The 24,702-nt window shown below is 39.8% G+C and overlaps 1 protein-coding gene across 8 annotated transcripts in view; it reads left to right on the plus strand.

Moving 5' to 3' along the window:
* ARMC2 (armadillo repeat containing 2) overlaps window positions 1–24,702 on the plus strand; it is an 82,688-nt gene that overhangs the window by 28,164 nt on the left and 29,822 nt on the right. For 2 of the 8 annotated variants that reach the window (XM_053381610.1, XM_053381609.1), the window contains exon 3: window positions 15,661–15,749. The gene's annotated coding sequence lies outside the window, so the exon portion shown is untranslated. The other 6 variants (XM_053381611.1, XM_053381607.1, XM_053381612.1 and 3 more) reach the window with 6 other exon arrangements.

Consider the following 24,702-nt stretch of genomic DNA (forward strand, 5'->3'; position numbering starts at 1 on the left):
ACCCACTGTAGTACTTACAAAAGAACCTAAAAATGAATGTAAAATTATGCTCTGCAATAATGTGCTTTTATGAAATACTTTTCTATTTAATGTAGAAAGAGAATGGATACGTGGGAGACATATAGGGTGGGTGGAGAGCACAAGTAGAATTTGGCCTTATGTCATTCCCATGTTATATAATTAGAAAGCCAACTTTAGAGCCTTCATCCTGAAGGATAATTCAAGCAGAAAAGCGGGGGGTGGGGGTGGGGAAGGGCAAGAGTGCTATATAAAATTTGGAAAGCGATGACCAAGAACATAGTTATATGATTTATCAATGAGTGATTGTCTTGCATGGAGCATTTAAAAAGGAAATATTAAGTAATCTTTCAAACTGCTGTTTATTTTTTTTTATGTCAATTTCATATTTTAATGAAAGAATAGAGGCAATTTCCTCCTTTTTTATGAAATGTGAAAATGCCGGATCATAGAATTTGCAAGGCAACTTTTTAAGTTGTATAGAATTCTGCTAATAGTTTACAACTATTTTACTATATTACTATATAACTATATTACAAAGAAATATAAAGAACAAATGTTACTATACAGGTGATAAATCTGTTAGTACAGGGGTCAGCAATCTTTTTCAGCTGTTCACCGTCCCTCAGACCATGTGGTGGGCCGGACTATATTTTTTGGGGGGAAATGCATGAATTTCTATGCCCCACAAATAACCCAGAGATGCATTTTAAATAAAAGCACACATTCTACTCATGTAAAAACACCAGGCAGGCCCCACAAATAACCCAGAGACGCATTTTAAATAAAAGGACACATTCTACTCATGTAAAAACATGCTGATTCCCGGACTGTCCACGGGTTGGATTGAGAAGGCAATTGGGCCACATCCGGCCCCCGGGCCTTAGTTTGCCTACCCCTGTGTTAGTATATGTAAGAGAGTTCAGGTGTCTCGAGATAAATAAAGTGTAAGTATCCTGTAGTAACATTTGCACTTCTATGCTAACATCCGATTGTCATCAACTAGACATGATAATGCCTATTACGGGACCAAGAGTTTTAAAGCCTTCAAATATCACATAATTCATCGGACAAACATCTAACCAGCAGTCCAGCACAGTAAAATGTGTAACCAAATTAGCAACCGATAAATAACACATCTTAGCTTAATGTTAAGTTTATCTCTCTATGTTCATTGGAACTATTAATTGCACAAATGTGTCCTCCCATGAAAAATGTTGCAAGGGTGAATTGCACCATAAATAAGTTCTGGGAGGATCTTTTATATCATGTGAGTGGGGGACGGAGACGGGACAACAGCATGTTTTCTCCATAAAGTCCAGATCTCAAATGTATTATATAATTCATTGAGGGCCTAATGTTTCATTTGTTCAGTTACAAAAGAAAACTACTGTATGGAGAATTTAGCTAAAAATCCAACAATAGCTAGAAAAGAAGTTAGTTGCATCACCAAAACGACAACTGGTGGTCTATGAATCGATATAGAGACTGATCAGAGACATTTAAGAGGGAATGCAATCACAGACTTGATTATAATACATAATATGTACGTTTATATTACTGGTATCAGGACTTGGGATTCCTGAAGTTGGGATGCCTGTATCTCTAGCTAAGACTAAATTTTATTTTATTATTGCAGAGAAGGAAATGTCCTTCTATAGCCAATAAATGTATGGATTACAAAGTTTCACTGAAGAGCTGCAAGAAAAGTAATTAGTCTTGTAAGAATTCTGTAAGATGGGTAAAGGGGAAATGAGATCTCTTATCATGGTATACTCGCTGTTCTAATAGGGCGCCATTAGCTGTTACATAATCACAACTATTTCTTCCTCTTAGCCTATGTTTATGCCCGGCATTTAAGGTCCAGCATAATTAAATTAAAATGTCTTTGACTAGAAAAAAAATGAATGAGGTACTTTTTTGTTTCAGCTCTTTACACTATGAAAGAGAAGCCTGATACTTGCTTTGACAAATGTTCATGATCTTTTTTTAAAAAATCCTACCAGAGGTAGAGACCTTTACTGACGTAAGATTGGAATCTGTCTGAATGGGGGATGTTTTTTTTAAACTGGCTAAAATTACTGGAAGCGTTTCTGAAAATAAAGAGAAAAAATTACAGTGCTCATCTGCCCTAATATTTTCACACGCAGCAAGACTGGTTTGCAGTGTCAGTAACATGCATCTGATCTGCGTCACCTGCTTTGCCATCTGAAAATCAGTCTTGGTGCAGAATTGCAGTGGCCTCCCATTGGTGTAAACTCATCTATTTGAAGAGGCAACATTATTACATCCTGCAGCTTTTCATTGTTACAGTTGTGTGCCACAACAATGTAATTTATCCATATGGACTACCACTTGAAGTGTACCACTTTCCATCTAACACCCATATAATGCCCAGTCTTTAAGGGCACATTCCCATACTAAAGATTTACTGGACGAGGAAATTAAAGATTTGATGGGAGCTCTATATGCTGGCAGAACACCGTGGGAGATACATCAGCACAATTGTGCAGATACGTTGGTGGAATGGCCAAAACCAAGTGGAGTTGTGGTTTCGACATAGACAGAACAGAGGAACAACATGTTTATGCTGCATTCTAGACTCTCCCATACCCCGGTCAATAGTGCAACTGTACACCATCCCTAGATCAGGTGCAATATTTTTTTCATCACACACATTATATGCTAATAAGGGGGAATTCTGGTAGCCGGAAACTATGGGAGAAAGAGCACTTTACACCCCAAGCTTGCAACACATCTGGGAATTGGAGCACATCGCTAATGCTTCTCTAGAATTCCAGACACAAATATCCAACACCAAACTCTACTCCACTCCAATACCTGGGGATGCCAGGACAGAGCACCCACACAGGGTACTCCCGCTCCCATGCCTCCCGAGTCCCTATGGGAATATGGGCATCGTCTGAACTATACTGCTCCTACCTTGCAGCAATTAGGAGCAGGATCGCGCGCACACAGGCAAGGCCCTTATCCCGCAGCCATGCAAGCTCTCTGCCGTCAAAGACCAGGTACTCCAACTGTTGCCACTACTGTACTAGCCAAGACTCATGAGCATTTTTACCTTGCATTCTCACAGATGGATGAACGGGGCAGAAAAAGCTGTCCCCATTCTCACAATTGTTCCACAACAACCCCCAAAGGGGAAGGAGTGTGTATACTCAGTCAGTGTAGTCTCTCTTCCCCCACAGGGTGGACAGCTAACGGTGGCAGAGCACTCAGGTAGCATTACTCCCTCTTCTCTTTCAATCCCTCACACACTGTGTGTTCAGTATATTGCTTGTTATTTGCTGTGGTGGTGTTCCAAGGGCACTATAGCCATGTCGGTCATTTTCACATTTTCTACTTGTACGTTCTTTCCCCTCTCCTCCAGGCTGAACACACACTAGATATGGTGTCTGAGTGTAAGTGTTCAGAACAGGGCCTTGTCAGGGGTGGCACCACAGTTTTGGAATCAACTTCCTAGTTGTATCTCTGTATCTCTCTCAGATATCACAGAGGTTTACTTTTGACAGGCTTTTAAATTCAACAATTTAATTGCTAAAGACAACTTCTATCCATTTTTTGGTGTTTGTCCTTGTTTTATTCCTATTTTGCTTTTATGCTCTTAGTGTTTTACTTTTCAAAAATGCTTTAGCTGTTTCGGAGCAGAAAGGTGGTATAAAAATGTAAAGCAAATAAACAGTTTGCTTTGGGGAACCCTGTGCATTTAGACAGAAGTATAACGAAGTACTGAGTTAGCATACTAGGTCCAAGAAATTAAAGCCACCAGAATGTGCCTTTGTTGTGCAAGAATCATATTGATTGGATATCATGGTGCATCACAATTGTTTCCACATTTCCATTTCCTTGGATTTCTGTTTCTTGCTTATCCTTTCTTCCAATATCCAAATTTAAACAACAGTCCCCACAATTATAAATAACAATACAGAAAACACAGAAAGTATTGACTGTTGCTTGCAGATGTGGGGATCATGCCTCATTTAATGTTTATAATGCACACTCTACTTGTGCCAACATCCAAGGTAGTTACACATTTTATGGAAAAAGGGTAGGACAACTAAGAAGAATGGAAATTCAAGCTTCACTAACTCATTTCCTAGGAGAGGCCATTGTCTCAGAAAAAAAGGTATAACTAAGTTTGACAAAAAATCTCATTCCCTGAAAGGCATAATATCAGAAAGAATACCGTTGTGCGGTAAGTAATCTGAATCAACATTGCATGCACGCACACAGTAATGTACAGTGCAGAAAGGGCCCTAGTGACATCACTGATTGCCACCAAGTGTGGTTTGGGCTCAGTGTATGTTGATAATTAATGCCTATTTGTAGCACATGACAAAGGAGAATCGTCCCATTGCTTTTGTGGGAATTTTTAAATCTGCATTTGTTGACTAGTGGAGAAAGATGAATGAAGTGAACATGCACTTCATATTTCATCTTGCAAAGTACACGATTCAAAAAAAGAAACAGCCCTTCAGTGCCTCTGATCTTTAATTAAAAAGTCAAGAGCTTTAATCCAATGCTACCAAAAAATAATAGAAAATTAAATATAAAAACTTCTCTCCAGGAAAACAGGGAAAAAATAGTCTGTGGTTCACTTATGCCTATGATTAAATATAGAGAAATGGCAGTTTCTTAGAATGGAAGGCCAGCTAGCCAGGCAGCACAGCTTTTCCACAGAATGTTGGGATGGGAAAATGCAGAATGTGTTTATTTGGAAGAGTCTTTGACTCATCTTAATTTTGACCGCCATTCAAGGTCTGTGCAGCTGAATTGTCATTCATTGGGGATATGTGCAACTGGACCCAATATGTTTATGATCTTGTGGCACTATTTAAAAAAATAATAATCCCAACATACCATCTGCACCCAAATGCTTGAGGCAGAAATTATTATAAGAAGTTGTACTTTTTAGATTGGTTTATATGACATGGGACAGAATGGATCGATTTGCCTCAGGCAAGAAATCGACACTAGAAATGAAGAATTTTATTTACAAATAGCTGCCCAAGTATGTCCTTAAACACATTGCATTAGCCCACCTCCTGTTTGGGTCTTTAAGACTTCCCATGCATTCCCCATCTCTGCTCCCCTTACTGAATTGGATCCTAAATACATGACTACTTCTTCCACATTGTCATCTCCCAGACTCATCAATAGCATGTTGTGAGGTCTTCTCTTCTGCAATGTTAGAACCTGAAAGTCATTTCTTGCAAGGTTAGGTTAAGTTAGGTTTATTACACTGATATCTCACCAAATGTGATAAAAGCACCAGGAAACATTTTAAGACTTTTTAATGTCATTTAGGCTGGCTTTTGGTGGCAGAAGTTAGGCTACGTAGGATTTAGTATTTATTATGATTCATCCACTGCATTGGCTTCAGTTATATTATATGTTGTTTAATGTCAGTGTATTATTACCCATCTGGTGCCTTTGTTCAAATAAAATATGTATCGGAAGTAATCAGGCCGGCCTCGCGCTTCATTGTGCTGCTGCTGCTTCTCTTTCCAAAATCGCAGGTATAAGAGTGCAATAAGCCCAGGTGAAGGATAGATATAATGTGGATCATCTAGAAGTGGACTACCCAGCAAAGTGTCCAAGGTAGTAAACGTTGCCAGTGGCTGCAATGCTTTCAGTATGAAAAAGCAACAACATCATCGATTAGAAAAATGTGAGACTGTCAGCTCACTACCAAGTTGGAACTTGTCCCTTCAGAAGTGTGGTTAGGAGTGTAGTGTGACTGTCTTTTTATATTTCCATACGAAGCCCTAAATCTAAAACATACAAGTTTCTGCATTGGACCATAAGTTTTGTGTTAATGTTTCTAGTACTTACCGGTATGTTGACCCAGAAATCCTAGAAACATCATTACTGCCATCAGTTGATTTGTTTTAATGTTTGTTTTATTTAGAGAATTTATTAATGAGGAAGTGAGAGCATTATCCAGAGCTGGGTTTATGGTGAGCTGCTGTAAGTATAACCCTATGACCTTGATTCAGCCCTCTGTGGAATCAGAAGATTAGAGGGCCACCATTGCCATTCACAGTAAGAGGAGGAGGAGGAGGAAGAATAATGAAAAATATCTTATTTCTAACCAGACCTCTGAACGGTCTGGCTGTTCTATGAGATTCTGGGTTTCTGATGTTCCACATTGGTTTTGTTCCGCTTCATTACCAAGCAGATTTGTAATCTGAGAGTCATTATCCCGAGTTGAAACTAGGAAGGATTCCAACTACCTGTTTCCTTGTTAAAACATCCTGGGAAAAAACATATTTAGGGGTATCTTGGATTCAACGTTCAATTTAGAAAAACACTTCAAGAAAAATAAAATTTAAGTGGAAAATGATAATTAAACAGAAATGTTTTTAAGCAGTAATATTATCCTTTGCTGGCAAATGCCACTTTCTCTCACATCTGGAAACATGTCTTGGTCACCAAATGAAGCAAGCTAGATTGCCTAACTGCTGTTGCTCTGCCCCTGCTTTTTAAGGGGTTTGTCTCTCAGTCTAGAAAAGCATACCTCTTCCACATCACTCAGTCAGTCAACTATTAGCACATAATGCAACAGTCTCAAAGCCCCACAGAAGTACCACAGCTTTACCACGTTCACTTCATTCTGAAAGTTGTGTGTGGCAACCAAACAGCCCGCTGTTAGTGGCTATCTAGTCATATTACACTGTTCAGGTTTTAAATATATTTAACATTCTGTTTGGGAAACAGTTATTTATTCTGTCTTGTTTTGAGGAGAGGCCCAGAATTGAAGAAAGGAAGCCAATAAAAGACAATAAAACAGAAGTAAACATAAGCTTCTCTCTGCCGTTACATACTCTGACTAGTTTGCTTGCAGTGCTATATACATGTATTTTTCTTTTGTAAGCTCTAAATCATCTTGCTAGTTTCTTCTTTTCTGCTTTCTCTAAAATGGTCCACCTATGTTAGGTTTGGATGAAAATTTTGTAAAAGAGGCTTATTTATCTGCTTTGGCTCAAGGGACAGGTACATTCATTTTGGCTGTGCCAAACTGGAACCCGGAAAGCACTGCTTACTATTCTGGATTTTTAAAAAACTGCTCCATACTGGCTTTCCTGAAGCTTCTCTTATGTATAAAAACCCTGTCAGGGATTTGCAAGCAGCAATAGCAGCAGCCTGCAAGTATTTCAGCATCTCTGAACAAGCCAGTACCCTTTTCCCTTTACTTATTTTGTAAAAAAAAACACACCAAAGATTTGATAGGACATTAACAGTATATCTAACCCCTCTTTTCCTCAATCCCTGGCTCCACTTTATTTTCCCAACACACGAAGAAACACACACAGGCACAGGTATCCATGTAAACAATGTATTTACCTTTCTTTTTTTGCTGCTGCTTCTTCTTTGCATAACATTCATTTTGTGATACTATTAAATCTCAGCCGTCTGCTGAACGCACAAGCCATCTTAAGATGGTTTTGTTTTGCTTTTCCAAGCCATTCCAAGAAAATTAAAATGGAATAAGAAGGGTAGGGAAGAGACAGCACAAGAGGAGCTACATTCGGCATGAGATTTATGGTACATTTCACTGCCCCGAGGATCCTTAAAAGGGGGGGGGGGGACACACACACCAGAAAGCAAGGGAGAAAACTGTACTTACATTACTGCACACTCCTGCAAATCTCCTCCACCTTCCCCCTCCCCTTTACAACCTGATAGTACTACACATCGCATTCCTAGTGAGCTCCGTTCTCTGGATACCGAATTAGAACCCCGAGCAAAGGATCAACCACTTATCTCTTTAATCTACGATTTAAAGTACATTAAGATCAGAGCGAAAATAAAATCACTGACATGGCATGATAATATTATAACACACATGACAGACCTTTCATGCCTCTATGTATTTCCCTCCCTTAGTGACAGACGTTTCATTGGCTTCTCGCCGCGGCACGAGCCCTGCCGCTATTGGCTGGCGAGGTCGGGCTTATCCCTGTTGGTAGGCAGAGGCTGGCTGCCGGACTGGCCAATCGTGTGTTTTGTTTCCAGGAGAAACATGGCATGTATAGCTATTTAAATCCTACTACACGGTGATGTAAGCGAGGGGGCTGTTGTAAAAAAAAAAAAAAGAAGAAGAAAAAGGGGGGGGGAGAAGAAAAGAGGTTAGTAATAAGGCAAACTGAAAGGAAAATCTTGTCAAGCTGAATTATTTACAGTGCATGAGCTAAATCCAACTGGAGACAAATATAAGTGACCCACCACACCTGCACATTGAACCAATATGTTAAAACCCTCTTCTGCAAAGAAATCTGCACAAACACATATGCCCCCTCTACCCGTAATGCTGAGGTAATTTAGAGACACTGTTTTTGTCTCTTGACATAAATCTTTAAAATTCAAACACTTGGATTAATATTCAGGACGCATCCTCTCAAATACTCTGTTGTTGATATATATATACACACACACACATATATATATATATATAAAATCCATGATCTACAACTCGCTTAGGGACAAAAACACCTTTCTCTTTTAAAATGCAGTGTTAGTACCATTGTTAGAGGGCTGTATTTTTGGAGTAGGGTTGTTATTTTAAAGGACTGTCCAAGAACATTACTGCATGGAGTAGTAGGCACAGAGGTTTTATGGAGAATCATTTGGAGTACCGTATCCCTTTGACCCATTTGCTATATCCTTCTCTTCCTACATTCATGCAAGTGGTCAGAGAGATTCATGCAAGCCCTCTTCCTTCCCTGACCCTGTACAGTTTATCCCACCCAGTAATACAGCAAGCATAGTAATGGTAATCCTGGTCCTTGTGTTGTTAAGCTATCAGTATTTGAATTTCCACCCAGACAAGATTTTTACAGCAATTTATTGGCAGAAAGGACAAGATTTGCACATCCACTGTATCTGGGAATCCCAGAGAACAATATTACAACATGGGCTTCTGTTTTGCCTTTTAATCAGTGTTTTTGCAGCTGCAGTGTGCCAATAAGGCAGTATATTAAAGAAAGGTCCTTGTATTACCTTTGCCATATTTGGTATATGTAATAGTCTTGTAATGTTCTGCATGGAGTTCTCTATAATATTCATTGTGTGGCTACACTGGTGTTTTAAAAGTATACTCTCTAAACAACAAGAGCAACAAAGTAGCCTTTGTTCGCCATTGTGGATTTATGGTACAATAGATTGCATTTAATTCATAAGAAATGCAGGAACTGAACATTTTGGAATGAGAGTTGGGTCTCAAACTTTATAAATAAATGACAGTTATATGGCAGAAATAGGCAATTTCTTCAGCACTTAAAATCATGCAGAAAACCCATTAAGCCTAATGGCTGTTACTTCAATTTGCTAATTTTTGTTTTTCTGCAATACAGTTTTGTGTGCATTTGGTAGACAGCATCATTTAGCTGGCATAGAAGAGATATCATAAATACCACAGTTTTTATGTCAAGTATGATCAGACATGAACCAAACTATATGCCAAATGCGAAGCAGATCCCATATTTTAATGCTTGGAATAAGGTATAACCAGCAGTTACATAACTGATTATCTTATTCTGGACACAGCATTGCTTACTGTTAGAAGAACATTGCAAATCTTCATTATGTATGCTAGTGGCATGTACATGAGTCAATTAATTTTTCACTATTTTTATGTATTACTTGCATATGTATTTAAATCATCCAAAGAGCCTGAAATATGTGTATTCTCTTTTTAAACTCCCCTTTATCCTCACAACACTTCACACATAGTTAAAGTTTGGAATTTGCTCTCAGAAGATGCCTTTTGAAGGAAAAGGCTGCTATCAGTGGTTACAGCCCATGATGGTTAAGTTCTACCTCCAGTATCAGAGGTGGTGTGCCTCTGAATGCCAGTTTCTGGGAACTGCAAGTTCCAGCAGAATGATGTTGTGCTCAGGTCCTGCTTATAGGCTTCCCATAGGTATCTTCTCATAGGCTAGACTTTTTATGTTTTTGTAAGGTAGGTTAAGAATGGGAGATTGTAGCTTGCCGCAGCCAGCCAGTGAGATTCATATCTGTTCAATATTACACCTTAATTTTACCCTTGCTCCAACAAGTTCAGGGCAAGTTCTCTCCCTCACTGAATCCTTAACATAACACAGTGAGTGCAGTTAGTCTGCAAGACTGTGACTGGCCCAGGGTCACTCAGTGAACTTTATAGCTGAGTGGGGATTTGAACCTAGGTCTCCCTAGTCCAAAACTCTGCCTGCTGCAGGCCACCGTACTGTGCACTGCATGAGTCCTCTCAGAAGGCAAGAATGATTCCTGCAAAAAGATCAGGAATGGATTCCCTAGTAGACATTTTTGAGTGTACACGGGCCTTCTGTGTTAATTGCAAAAAGAAATGTCCCGTAGCCATCAGAAATCTGGGAGACAGAGCTCTTGCTAGTGGGAGACTTAAAATACAGTACCAAAAATGTCACTAAAGCCACATGAACAAACATTTCTTCTACCTGACAATCCTGTGATTGGAGAAAGGCTTTTCTTTCTTTCTCCAACCATTTTCAAGACAAAGAGCTCAAAATAATAACCTTTGTGCTTCATTTTGAACTAAAAGCATCTTCTTCTAGCACCCTACAGAGATGATTTATTCATGGAACAGCATAATAGGTAAGAGTAAAAATAGTTGAGGTGCCCTTTTGGCTTCAGTAAAAAAAATAAAAATCAAATTAAATTGCATTTAAAAATAACTACTTTGACATTTAGTTTAGATAAATACTTTACCCTTCCCTGGCACCAGTCCTTCAGTTTAACTGAAACATATGCTGCTTCCATTTACATTATCTCTCCATCAAAGCAGTTCACATCTCCACTTTTAGAAATTATACAAACCACAGAGACATTTGAAGAGCCTGCTTCTTCCATAATGCGCAGACTTTAATATTTTGCCACTTCTATTACTGCCTTTTAAAAAATGGCATTTCCAGCAATTTAGTGACTATGCTGGTTGCAGCAATCAAGAAGATTTGGTTTGGTTTGGCTGTGTTACTTTTAATGTGAAAGTACTTTAAGCTTTTGTATACCACAGTATTATATTTTTCTGGTTCTGGAAGGTCAGGATTCTAGTTTGAATTCCAAATTGCAGAATTCTAGCTTGAACTGGTGGTAGGTTACCCGGTGTGTTACCAAAGGTTGCCATGGACTAACACTCATGTGGCAACCTACAGGACACACACAATCATAAGGAAACCTGCAGCCTCTGGGGGTGCCTTGCTACTCACCAACATTCCTTCCATTAGTGAATTTTGATGCCTCCCCAGTGGGTTTATGCCAAAGCCCACCCACCTCCCTCCCCGTATAAACCATGCTCCCTACCACCTGCCAAAGTGTAGTTTGGTGGTCTTGGGGCAGTGGGGAAAGAATGTGAGATTAGAGATGGCAAGCCATTCATCTAGGACTACTGAGACCAATTGGTGCTTATTATATTTTAAAATTAGTTATTATTTGAAAAATAGATATTAGAGTGCAGTAGGAACAATTAACACTGTGAGGGAGCTTTTAACGGGAGCAGCATAGGGCATCAATATTCCATATATTTGCCCTGGTTATTTTTTAAGAAAGTAATATGTACTATTTGCAAACAGCCAAATTAAGCAACATATTGTTAAGAATTTGGGCAAATCATTGAAGATGATAATGCCATGGGACTACAGTATGTTGGTTTTTCCAAATGACATGTAACCTACCTTTCACCATGCAACTTCTTTTTTAAATGGCCCACACTTTATTAATTTTTGACCAGGCTGTTAACAACGGATATCTATTTATATTGCATGGCATCTAGCAGGACTGACTATTCTGGTTGTTGTTGTTTTTTTAATCTCCATAAGCAAGCACTAAGGAGTTGCCTGAGAGCAAACTTTATACTTCAACATCTTTGCCTTGCAGCAAGTGATAACTTCAGAAAAGGCAAATAAATCTTTCCAGAGTCCTGTCCTTATTCTCTGACTACAGTAACTGCTCTTGTCTCACTGTAAAATTTGCCATGGCAGGTTACCTGCTTGATTTGTCCACTGTACTTGAAGTGGTTGCTAAAAATAGTTATTCTCAGCCTATCTTCTCTGTCAGTAAATGCATCCCCCACCCCACCCCTGTCATTAGGAAAATACATGAAGATCTACAAAATGAGTCGATGAGGACTGGATTCATCAGCTAGTAACCATATGGTCTTACTCTAAATATAGAGTGATGATAATCAAAAGATTATATGATGGGAGTCATTGCCTTAAAAATAAAGATAAAATACAATAAAAATAAAACACAACCGCAAGTAATCCTTACATCATTTTTTTCATCTTTATTTTATTATATTATGATATTACCAAAGACTTTTCTTAACTGAGTGGTCTCCTTGCCACTTTTATATCGTGTTTTTAACAATGAAAACTTATCTGATACACTTGAATTTTAAATTTTATGATTGACCTGGCTGCCATTGTATGTTCACATGCACCATTTTAATTGGATAGTTCGTTTTTGCCAGCCACTTGGGATATTTTCCAGTAGAAAGATGGGTTATAAGCAATTGTAAAGGACCCCTGGATGGTTAAGTCCAGTCAAATTTGACTGTTGGGTGCGGTGCTCATCCCCATATCCAAAATCCAGTGATTTAGCACCTCTACTAGGTGAACTAGAGGGTGCCATATAATGAGGTATGGGGGAAAGAGAAAGCTTCCTGCTCCATAATTGTATGAGGTTCTTGTACACAAAAAGGTCTGAAAAGGGTACAAGGTAGGGAGCAGAGATCGTTTGGGGAACACTTGAACATTTCACTAGTCCTAAAAGCTGCTTCATTTGTTATAATTTTTTTACACAGAAGAACCTTCTGTGTAGGAAATAATATAGGAAATATAAAGACAAGAACATTTCTGTTTCCATATAGTGTGCATGCATTAGGGAACCATGGCCATTTGTGGTTTCCAAGCACTTATATACACATGTGCAATGTGCAATATTAACCTATGAAACTGCTGGGGCAAGTTGTCCAGATGTTTGGGTTGCAGCATCACCAGTATCGGGATGATACTCGACTCTACTTCTTGTTTCCATCTTCTGATTCCAGGGAGGGGAGGCTAATAAAATCCAAAACCAGTGTTTGGAGGTAGTTCTGGAATGGATGAGAGTCCGAAAACTGAGCTTGCAGCCAGGTAAAAGAGCAGTAGTGTAGCAGATTGTTTCATCATCATCATCATCATAAATTTTTATTTGTACCCCGCCCTCCCCGGCCGGAGCCAGGTTCAGAGCAGCTAACATCATATAAATAATATAATATCTATCAATATCTATAGTTGTTGCTAGGTAGGATTATACTCCCTCTGAAGGACCAATTGCACAAACGTGTTTTCCTGGATCCGGTGCTAACTGGAGAAGCTCAGTTGGTGGCAGTTTTACCAATTTAGGCTGGTATGCGAGGTGCAACTGTATCTGGAGAGGCCAAACCCTTCCTCAGTTATACAGATTGGACCACTGCAATGAACTGCACATGGGGCCACATTTTAAAATGGTTAAGAAAATTCAGCAGATCCAATTTCAGCTGCCTGAGTTCTGTTGGGACCTAAACGGTCACAGCATGTGGCACCATTACTGTACCAGCTATACTGATTAAATTGTAGCATTTCCATGCTTTAATAAAAGTGCGTTTTACATGTTTTGGGTCAAAGCTATTTAAAGAACAGAATCAATATGCCAACAGTCTGAGGTCAACAATGGAGACTCTTCTGATTTGCCTACCACCAGAGGGTACAAGTCACAGGGCATTTTCCGTGGTAGCCCCCCAGCTATGGAACTCATTGTTAATTGGGTTCTTTCAGACTGCAATACTGCAGACTTTCCAGAAACATTAGGAGACTTGTCCCCCCCCCCTTTTTGGTAGACTTTTTCTTGAAGGACAACTAATTTGGAGGGATTATTTTCTGCTGTTGGGACTGGCTCTATCTCAGTAATTTTGCATTGGCTGCATCTTTTACTAATTGTTGGTTTTTATTATTTTATCCATTAGTATTTTTGTGTGTGTGATTTGAATGTTTCATATATTATTGTTATTTGCTTGTTTAACTTTACATTCTTGTTTGCCACTTTGTGAGAAATGATCTAAAAGGCAGGATATAAATTTTAAAAGTAATAAATACAAAAATATTACACTCTCACATATGTCCTACACTGAAGGCACTTCTGTCAGGGAAAGCTTTGTATAGTGCAAGGCAAGGAAGCCTTTCAAAATGAATGATGATTGTAAAGTATTATTCAAAGTTTTCAGGAGCACTTTTTAATGGGATAATCTTTAACGCTTGTAATTCATAAAGTAATAAACAGCAGCTGAGATTGATTAATAGTCAAAGCAAATTTGAGGCATGTAATCAATCTCAACAATTGTTTATTGAAAATACTTTTCAAAGTGACAGAAACTGTTGGTTTTTCATAGTAAACTATAAGATTAAAAATGGGAGTTGTTTATTTCCATTGGCAGGGTTCAGAACTCTGTTGTCTTTTGGGACTTCTTGGTTGGCTCAGATTGTATATTACAGGGAGTCACCTTTCTAGATACAACATTTATAGCAGGGCAATACCTTTATTAAATTCAATCAAAATGACACAAAATTGTGAGCAAACTTTTGAGTTCTTAGATGTTAAGTGAAACATCTAAGGGAAATAAAAAAAGGTGCAAAGGCCTATCTAATCCAGTATCCTGTTTCAGCAACCAACCACATGCCTTTGGCTCAGACCTCATCAGTGTACATCTGAAGATGTTTGCCCCCATGAACATCATTTTACATTTACCTATATGTAGGTGTCGCTTAGTGGCAGACCACATGGACTGCATGCAAAAGCTTCCAGGTTCATTCCCTGGCATCTGCAGGTAGGGCTAGAAAGACTGCTGTCTGAAACTCAAGGGAGCTTCCGCCAGCCAATACTGAGCTAGATATGGTCTGACAATATAACTCATGTTCTTATGTTATCATTTCAGACCTTAATCTGGGGAAGTTTTCTCCTTTTGACCTAGGTAGTAAAGCTGAAGGTTTTGTTCTTTGGCTGAAGCCAGAGTTAGCTCAGATAGCTTTTGCAACATCATAAAACTGCTTATGTAGGTGCGGGTTTTTTGTTCTCTGTGGGCATCAGCAGAACACGCATAAGCCCACCCCACCCTGTCACACCCCATTATGCCCCCGTTCTGCCCTCCTCTGGGTCCAAAAGGACGCACCCATCGGCGGTCGCAGATCAGTTGAACACACACAAAATGGTTGCCAGCTGTACTAAGAATTATTATCTAGACCAGTGGTTCCCATTTGGTGGGTTACAGACCCAGGGGCTCCATGACACCATTCACATAAAAATGTGAATATCAGAGATATCAAAATTTTCAAAAGTAGGGGGTCCATGACTTGGCTTTTGAAAAACGGGGTCCACGGTACTTAGCTAATTGGGAACCACTAGTCTAGACCCTTATTTCAATCAAGGAGATTTTCAGAGCCAACTGATATTTTGTGTCATTGGGTAAACTACAGAATTTTGCAAAATCTATTGTGATTTTGAAAACAATCAGCCTTAAATAGAGTACAGTTTTTAATGGCATGAACCTTACACAGATCTAACTGTAGACAATGTTGTGTGTAACCACAGGTTATTCCACATGGAGAGTATTTTCATGGATGTCAAAATATGCATCCAGCCAATTCAATGAGGCCTGCATGAACATTGTGATGCAGAGGGTAAGTTTATCCAGATGCACATCTGTATCTACATTAGCTGGGACACTACTTCTAGGCATGAGTTTTTCTTACTAGATTTGGTGGGATTGGGGCAATGATCATATACTCCCCTATCTCACACTATGCTCCTGATTTTGTATAGTGGACAAGATAAACTGTCTTTAACATAGGAATGGTAAATCATGGTTAAATGCAAATTACATACTACACACTGTCCAGACCCTAAATTTCCTCCCTCATTGCCTTTGGTACAGGAACCCCAGATATGGAATAGGTTGCCCAGAGTCTTCTCTATTGTGGAGTGTTTTTTTGTAAGTGAATAACCTTTCATTCACCCATATTTTTTCATTGTGTTTTGAGTCTGTGCTGCAAACTGTTTATACTGTCACTGTTGCAAGGTTTTCTATTTAACATATTTTGCTGTCTTTTACTGCTTATTGTTGATTTTAATATGTGTTGTAATTTTTAATATTGCCTTGTTTGTAAGCCATCCAGGGATTATTTATTTATAAATGAAATTTGTGATTCCAAATCTTTCCCACTATTTTTCAGATGTCTCTGTCAATGAATGATATAGGAACACCCACCACAGATTTTAGTCTCTTTTTTGACTCACGCCTCTATCAGCATGATGACACACTAGTTTGTAACTGTGCTGAAGCCATTGTTCAGGGTGAGTTTAAGGAGAAATTACATTTTCTAGAAATACTTTTTCCTTTGCAGCGTTCCATACAATTACAAATAAGTCCCAGATCCTAATGTATGTTACTTGGTTTGATGACACATCCTAGTGTAGTCTGTTCCAGATATAGTAGATGGATGAAGAAAGTATGTGTATTTGAAGAAGGAACCTTTTTTACAAATTAAAAGAATGAGGTGCAAGGGATTTCAACCATTAAGAAATGGCAAATAAAAATTACAAAGGGAAACAAAGCAGTGGAATAAAAATTAACTCTTGAACTTGACAACCTAGAGAATGGGGAGAATAAAAATAATGTGCATATGAAAAGAGTTAGAGAAGGAGCCAAGAAAGCTTAGTGACTTTTATACAAAAGTGGCTCAAAGAAATGTTAGATTATGATAATCACAGGGAAAAGGTTCGTGCTCATTATTTTGCCAGCATCATGGAACTAGATCCAGAGGTTTTGACTGGATGCTATATAGGTAAAGGAAAGGTTCTGGGGAGAAAGCCAGAGAGAACAATTAATTGTCCATTATGTGTCAGAAAATGACTTTGGGAAATATTTTTGCCTTTTGATTCTTAAACCAAGAGGGGGACCAGAGAACAATGGAGCACCAAGAAAAATTAGTTCATTGCAGATGGGGTTTGATTTCCTTTGTGGTGTCTGCCTGCACAGGAAAAGAAAAAAGGAGTAATACAGATGAGAAGAGTCTTAAATATACAGAAAAATAATATATTTCTCTTTGTGAACTTGGTGACACTACATAGCCAACAGGGAAAACGTCTCCTAATTTCAGTACTGGTATTATAAAACCAGAATGACATATAAAAATGATTTTTCTTATATATCAGGTTATAATCCCAATCTGAACCACCTTTACTTGGAAGAAACTCTTTATTTCTTTTAGTGGAATTTACATCCAAGTAGGTTGTTTAGGACTGAAGGCTTAGGTGCTAAAAAAGACAGAACTTTTTTAAGTGCTGGAAACAGTATTGCTGAATTGCCATTGTGCCACCATACTTCCTTCTTTCTTTTTGTCCCACCATAGTTGTTGATCAAGCTAACTTTTCAGGTTATGTAGCACTTCCAGGGATGGGCTGGCCAATTCCCCCCAATTCCCCCCGTTGGGGTGCAGCAGAAATTTTACCTCAAAAGGGATATTGTAGAGTTGGAAGAGGTTCAGAAATGGGCAGCCACAATGATAAGGGTATGGAGCAACTCCCCTAAGAGAAAAGGTTGCAGCATTTGGAACTTCTTAATTTTAAAGAAAAGGTGAGCAGGAGTGGCATGATAGAAGTTTATAAAATTATGCATGGCATGGAGAAAGTGGATTTCCCACAGGTACCTTGTTGGCCACTGAGAACAGGATGCTGGACTATATGGGCCTTTGGCTTGATCCATCAAGCCAAGGTTCTTCTTGTGTCCTTATGTTTATAATTATCTCTGTGAGAGAACCAGGTGGTGGGCTATATATGCAATTTGCCTGATCCAGCAGGCTCTTCTTACGTTCTTATGTTTAGGTTGGTTAGGATGAAAAAGGCCGGATAGTCAAGCATAAGGGGAATAGGACCCTGTGATGTTTTTCCAGTTACGGTAAGTAGTTGTCGTTTCATCACTTTCTGTGTAAGGGGTTGCCTTATACTGAGACTTGTAAGTTTTTTGTTAAGAAGTGTTACTTTCTAGTTTCCCTCTGTCTCTCTCTATGCTTCTCCCCACGGTGTTTTATCTTTCCCAGGGCAGCCCTAAGTGACTTATAACCAACCAACCAAGCAAACAGGGAAGCAAAACCCTCCACAAATACAGTAAAACCGGAGGGTGTGTGTTTGAAATACATTAAAAGCATGCCAACCAATTCTAAAAAGCCACAAATAGTTAAAGGCCAAAGACCTGGTTATAGAGGAAAGTTTTTCATAGAATCATAGAACTGAAGACTTGGGACTCAGATGGTCATTTAGTCTGATTCCCTTCAATGCAGGAATCTTAACTACTGTAAAGCATCCATGACAGATGGCCATCCAGCCTCTGCTTTAAAACCTCCAATGAAGAAGAGCACCACCTTCTGAGGGAGTCATTTCTGCTGCTGAACAGCTCTGGCACCTAAAGATATGTAATGATGGCGCCAAGTGAGCCTTATGCTTATTCACTTGTTCAGTTTCTTTCTCAACCTGATGGTTTGTGATTGCCTGACATCTTTGCATTGCAGTCTGCTGGTGCTGCTATTAAATGCAAAGTCAGTTCCTAACAAAATCTCATTCACCCATGATTCCATGGTGGATAAAAAGGCTGACCTAGTTTGTATTACTGAAAGGTGGCTTGACGAGCTGAGGGTATAGTTTCTCCTAGCTATGCCCTCCTACTTAAGTACTCAGTTCAGTATCAGAATAGAGTCAGGAACTGGTGGCAGCAATGGAGGGTTTCTGTAGTCTCACTGTCTCCAGGCTTCTTGTCTCTTTGAGTGCAGTATGGAGTATATGTATCTTGTGTTGAGTGACAGGACAGATTAGAAATTCTGCTGGTGAATCACCTGACAGTGGTGGTATTGGATATGGTGTTGAAGATTCCCAGGATGGTTGTTCTGGGCTGGGGGGAACCTAGTTTTCATGCTAAGGTCACCAGGTCCTTGATGGCTCTGGTCTTTATGGGCGCCATTACAATCCTGAGCTATTCCAACATGTCTTTAGCCCAACACATAAAGCAAGATACACCTGATAGTTGTTTCTTGGCCACACAGGAAGATAGTAATCTGAAAATGGGGGGTTTTGTATTATTATGATTTAACCACTTCCTGTTGAAATCTAGACTTGCATTTCCCCTCTGAATGCATGGGAGGTCTATTAATGTGATTCACACTCAGATGCTTATGGACACTGATGGACTCCAAAGGGCTTTTTGGGATCTTCTGGTGAGCATGACAGGCACACTTGCCTTAGGTCTTTACATGTATGAAATAAATGTCAGTAAGATCATAATGGAACCTCTTTACAAATGCCTCAGCTTTTATATGTTTTGGAATCTGACTGTGGAAGAAAAGCAAATAGAAATACAAAGCAAGGGGCCTGGAAATGAACATTGCTAAAAGGAATTGTTTGGGGAGAAAAGTCAAAACAAAGTGAGCTTGATTAATTTTCTGCATTACTTAGACTAAAAGCTGGTCAAAATAGGGCAGGAAAATCTTGTACAGCACAATTTTACTAAGAAGTCCTACTGAGTTCAGTGGAATTTACAATGTAATCCTATTCATTGTCTGCTTATAAGAATGTAAACTTGAGTCCTGCCGGATTAAACCGAAGCCCTACCTACTCCAGCACAATCTAGAACCAAAACCCTGTCTAGAAGCACAGGTTCTGCAATAAATGCCCATCTGGAAGTACCCTTTTTCTTTTAGCAAGCCCACTAATGATCTACAGCCCTTGCCAGATCTGCAGCTGCTGCTATAATATAATATCATCTGTAGATCAACATGGTTTCAAAGATTTAGGGCGCGGATTAGATTTTTTTGGAGGGTCCCTTCCATCTCTGCAATTCTATTATTTAGGCTGAGTGACAGGGTTGCTGACATATATATATATAAATGAAGCAATAATGTAACATATAAACCTTAGAGACTACATACAGGTAGAAAAAGTAGTCGTGATGTTACATATAAAGGTGTTGCAGTTATAGTGAGTGAGTAAGCAAGGAAGAAAAACAAACTATTGCAATTAAGATGGGGGTAATGTCTGTTGCGTCTGATGCTGTTCCATCGCTGTGGAAACCCCTAGTGAACTGATCCAAGGCGTGGGCACAGAGCTGACTTTGTAACCCGATGTAGGGCAGAGTAACTATGCTGCCAGAGAACACTTCAGCAGAACCAGCGGCAATGTGGTGCCTATTTAAACTTGAGCGCTAATAAATGACTTCCCACCTAGCACAGTTAGCATGGACGAATACTACGATGTCGTTTTTGAGGCAGAACAGCCCCGCCTTTCCTGCCTGCTCGCCCGCCAACATTTCGGGACAGGTTGCCGTATTAAAACAACAACAACGCGGAAGTAGCTCGAGAGGGGAAAAGGGCAAATGCTTCGGCCGCTGCTACAGAGCATGCGCCGTTCTTCCGAGCATGCCCAGTACCGACGACGGAGGCGCCCGCTGCCCGCTCTTACGGTGCACCGGCTGCGACGGGAGCAGGAACAGCAGCAGCGGCTGACGCGACGACCGTCCTTTCCTCGCAGGTTCTCGGATACATTTCTTCCCTTCAGTAGCTTGGAGGACACGGGGAGCCCAAGGTGTGGAGGGTCGGAGGAAGGGGGCAGCTAAGTAGGGTTTCTGTGCGCGCGTGTGGTTGCTATGGTGACCGAGGCTACCTAGTCGGTTCCCAGGGAACAGGATGCCGCCTGGAGCAGGAACTGCTAAGGACTTCCTGGCCTATCTGCCTAGATTCTCCCTCTATATACCTCCGTCCGTCTGCCTGTGTGAGTTACTGGACTTTTCCTGGGCTGCCAACCCTCTTGGCGGATGGCATCAGGGGTGCCCACCTTCACTCAAGCCTTGGATTGAGACTGAGGTTTGGTGGTGGTTGTTAGAAATGCATCTATCCCTACAAGATACTGAAAGTTAAATAGGTAAATATGTAGAAAATGTAGCCTTAAAGACAAGAAGAACCACGCTGGTACCAACTCGGTTCTCTCTAGAACCAGCTTGTTGTGTGAATTGTTGTGAATAGCAAATACATAAATGTCCTACATTTTGCCTGTGCAAAAATATAATATGCATAAGGCTGCTGTGTCGGTCAGAAACCTAGGAGTAATTGTGAACCCAGCTATTTAAATCACGTGAGTTCCTGAGTTCCTGTTATAACTATATTGAAGTTATCCCACACTGTCTAGCCTGTGTGTATATGGCTGCTTCTGCTCAGGAAGTGTGTGTGTGTGTAAGTAAGGCAGGGGTGGTGGTTGTGAAAAGCCCCAGCTAGTAAATTCATTTAAATTCATTTAAATTCATTTAAAACAACTGTGGTGGGGAAGTTGTGCCAGCTGCACTGATTCTTCTGATTCCTTTGAAGTATCAATGATTGGTTCAGGAATAATCTGAATAGCTCAAGTTACACCAGGCCTGAAAACTGTTATTTAAAAGAGTTTGGAAAACTGTGACAAATGAAGACAAAAGGATGATCTTATAATTTTTTTGTAGTCTGGCTATCTTAAATTTGTCCCTAACTTATTGTGAACTTAGGCAACTGAGTGCCTGTTCATTTAGCTTGGGTAACCAAATTTAAAAAAAAATGTATATAGAAGTTTGTAATAATCTAAAACACACACTCCAAATACAGTGCAACAAGCACATGTTTGCTTTCAGGATATAGGAATGCAAGGGTATCCATTTGTAGAGGAAGGAGAAGGAGAAATCAGCATGCTTAATAGCAGTTTATAGTTATTTATTAACTTATTTGTTTAAAACCATTTATATCCCTCTCTCCCTAAGTGTATTAGAGTGGCATACATTAAAACACTAAAATATATAAAAAGTAAGTATTCTGGAGGGTGGGGAGATTAGAATTGGGTGGTGGTATATGCTGAATTGGTAGAATTGGTAGAATTGGGTGGTATATGGGACGCGGGTGGCGAGAAGGGACGCGGGTGGCGCTGTGGGTTAAAGCCTCAGCGCCTAGGACTTGCCGATCGAAAGGTCGGCGGTTCGAATCCCCGCGGCGGGGTGCGCTCCCGTCGTTCGGTCCCAGCGCCTGCCAACCTAGCAGTTCGAAAGCATCCCCGGGTGCAAGTAGATAAATAGGGACCGCTTACCAGCGGGAAGGTAAACGGCGTTCCGTGTGCTGCGCTGGCTCGCCAGATGCAGCTTTGTCACGCTGGCCACGTGACCCGGAAGTGTCTCCGGACAGCGCTGGCCCCCGGCCTCTTGAGTGAGATGGGCGCACAACCCTAGAGTCTGTCAAGACTGGCCCGTATGGGCAGGGGTACCTTTACCTTTACCTTATATGCTTTTAGAGTTAAAATAAACTCCCTTCCTTGGACTATACTGGTATGTTTCAGAATGAAAGAAAGGGGAAAGGGACACGCCTAACATTTTCCAGCATCCTCACCCCTGCTATTAAAAAAAGAGAGTTGGGAATAAATCAAGGCAGGCAGGCAGCCCTAAACCTAAATCCTCTAGTGCTATATAGACAGCGATAGCCAGGGGTGTACCTAGGTGTTGGTAAGGTTGGCCCTGCCAAGGGCCCAGGTCAAGGGGGGCATATAAATCACACTCTTCCACTCTGACTCCATCATAGCAAGCCTGTAGGGCTGCCTCTCTGGCCAGCTGGCAGCACTACTAGCTCCTTGCCTAGGGTGCAAGTGGGCCTAGGTATGCCTCTGGCAATGGCCTTAGGGGGGCTTCAACAGAAGAAAAACAAATTTCTTCCTTCCTCTCCTGAATTCCCTTCCTCAGACCTGATCAGCACGATTCTTTGTGAGTTTTTAATCTTTTCGAATCACTGGGAGGAAAGTAGCACTGATGTACTGCTAACTTTTATTTTTCTTCTCAGAATTCAGATTAGTCTTTATTTCAAAGACATGATGGTTCTTCCAGTGTAGGAATTCCATTCAGATTAAGGATATGTGGCTCCTTCATTATTCAAATAAAACATAAAACACAAATACTGAAGGAGCATGTTTTTAATAATGTGTGTTTTATTATTTTTGAGGGAATTATGCCATATCCTAAGAATAAATCATAACTTTTTCATTATGAGCAGAGTTGGTCAAAATGTGGTAAGTGAGGAGACAGGATTTTTTTTTTAATAAAAGTTTGTTTGCAGGCTTGACTATGGCTCTGCAATCAACGCCTCCATCATAAATGTACTTGTAAGGCAGACAATTTAAGATCGAAAGGAGATTTGATTGAAACTTAATTAGAACCTGTCATGGGCTATGCTTCTGCTGCAGTACAGAATGTATTCATGTCTCCCAGGTTGCCAGTTACTTAATTAAAAGAGAGCAAATATTAAAATCCAATAAATGGTATATCTCTAGAGCAAAATGTAAGGATTTTAAAGTAGAAGGAAATGACTCATTCTTCAAAGACTGAGACCAGCGACATAGGAATTGTTAAGGTGTTCTAAAACCTCAGAGTGCAACAGGGAGTATAATAGAAATTGAAACTGAAATATTTTGTTTCTGTTTATATTCCTGTCACAAACTTAATTTACCATTTGATTATAGCACTTATTTAATTAAAATATAACCTACTGTTAGTACTTAAAAGCCAAAATCATGACTCCAGCTTGGAGTTTGTGATAGAAGAGAAGAAACAAAAAAGAAACAAAAACAAAAACAACTCACAAAAAATATACGTATCTGATGCAATTTTCCAGATTAGAAAATTGGTTTGTTTGTTAATCTCCTCTAAAAATTTGTATAGTTCACTCATCATTTTAACTCTCATGACTTCCTCAAAGGAACCCTGGGTATTGTAGTTTGGTGAGATAGCTAACAATTAATGGAAGTATGTGAAGTTTACTATCCACATCAAATGAGAGTATGGATGAGCCCAAAGCCAAACCATAGCTTAGCCCCAGATAGCACAGTAGCAGCAGAATTGGATAAGGAGTACAGCAGCCGTGATCTTCACTTCAGGAGCCCACATGCTGAGCCATGGTTGATGTGTGAACTGGGTTACCATATACTGAATTGTATTTTCACATACATACATACAAACATACATACATCTAACCGTTATAGAAAAGTCCGTGTAACTACTGAAATAAGAACTTAACACTTAAAAACTTAAAAAACTTAAAACTTTGTTGGCACAGCCTATGGTTCTGAAAAGGTCTGGCAGGAAGTTCTTCCTGCCAATAAATCCCTCCGGCTTGCTCAGCGTTCAATGAATGTGTAGTTTCCCAGCTGCATTTTCCGCATGTTGAATTTCAGAGGCCAGTTAGCATACCTAAGAGCAGTTGTTTTCAGCCTATTCTGTTGAAGGTATCTCAGAAACTTTTAAAATGATATTTAAGTGAGAAAAGCCACAATAGCAGATCAACCTGTTTGAGAAACCTGCATTCGCCTGCCAGTCATCCAGTGTACATTAAACAAGTACAGAGAAATCAAGTGTATACATGTGTGAAGTCACTGTTCAGTAAGCAGCTTTGATCCCTTGAAAGAATGTAATAATGGCTGTGGAGTTTGTGCTTAAAAAGAAGTGGTTTGAAAAGAAGCACATTATACAAACTTAAGTCCTGAGAAGTTTTTACTAGAAGTCAAACTGCCATGCCTTTTTATGCAGAGGAGGCAACA

Source organism: Podarcis raffonei, chromosome 3, assembly GCF_027172205.1.
Source record: "Podarcis raffonei isolate rPodRaf1 chromosome 3, rPodRaf1.pri, whole genome shotgun sequence".
Lineage (NCBI taxonomy): Eukaryota > Metazoa > Chordata > Lepidosauria > Squamata > Lacertidae > Podarcis > Podarcis raffonei.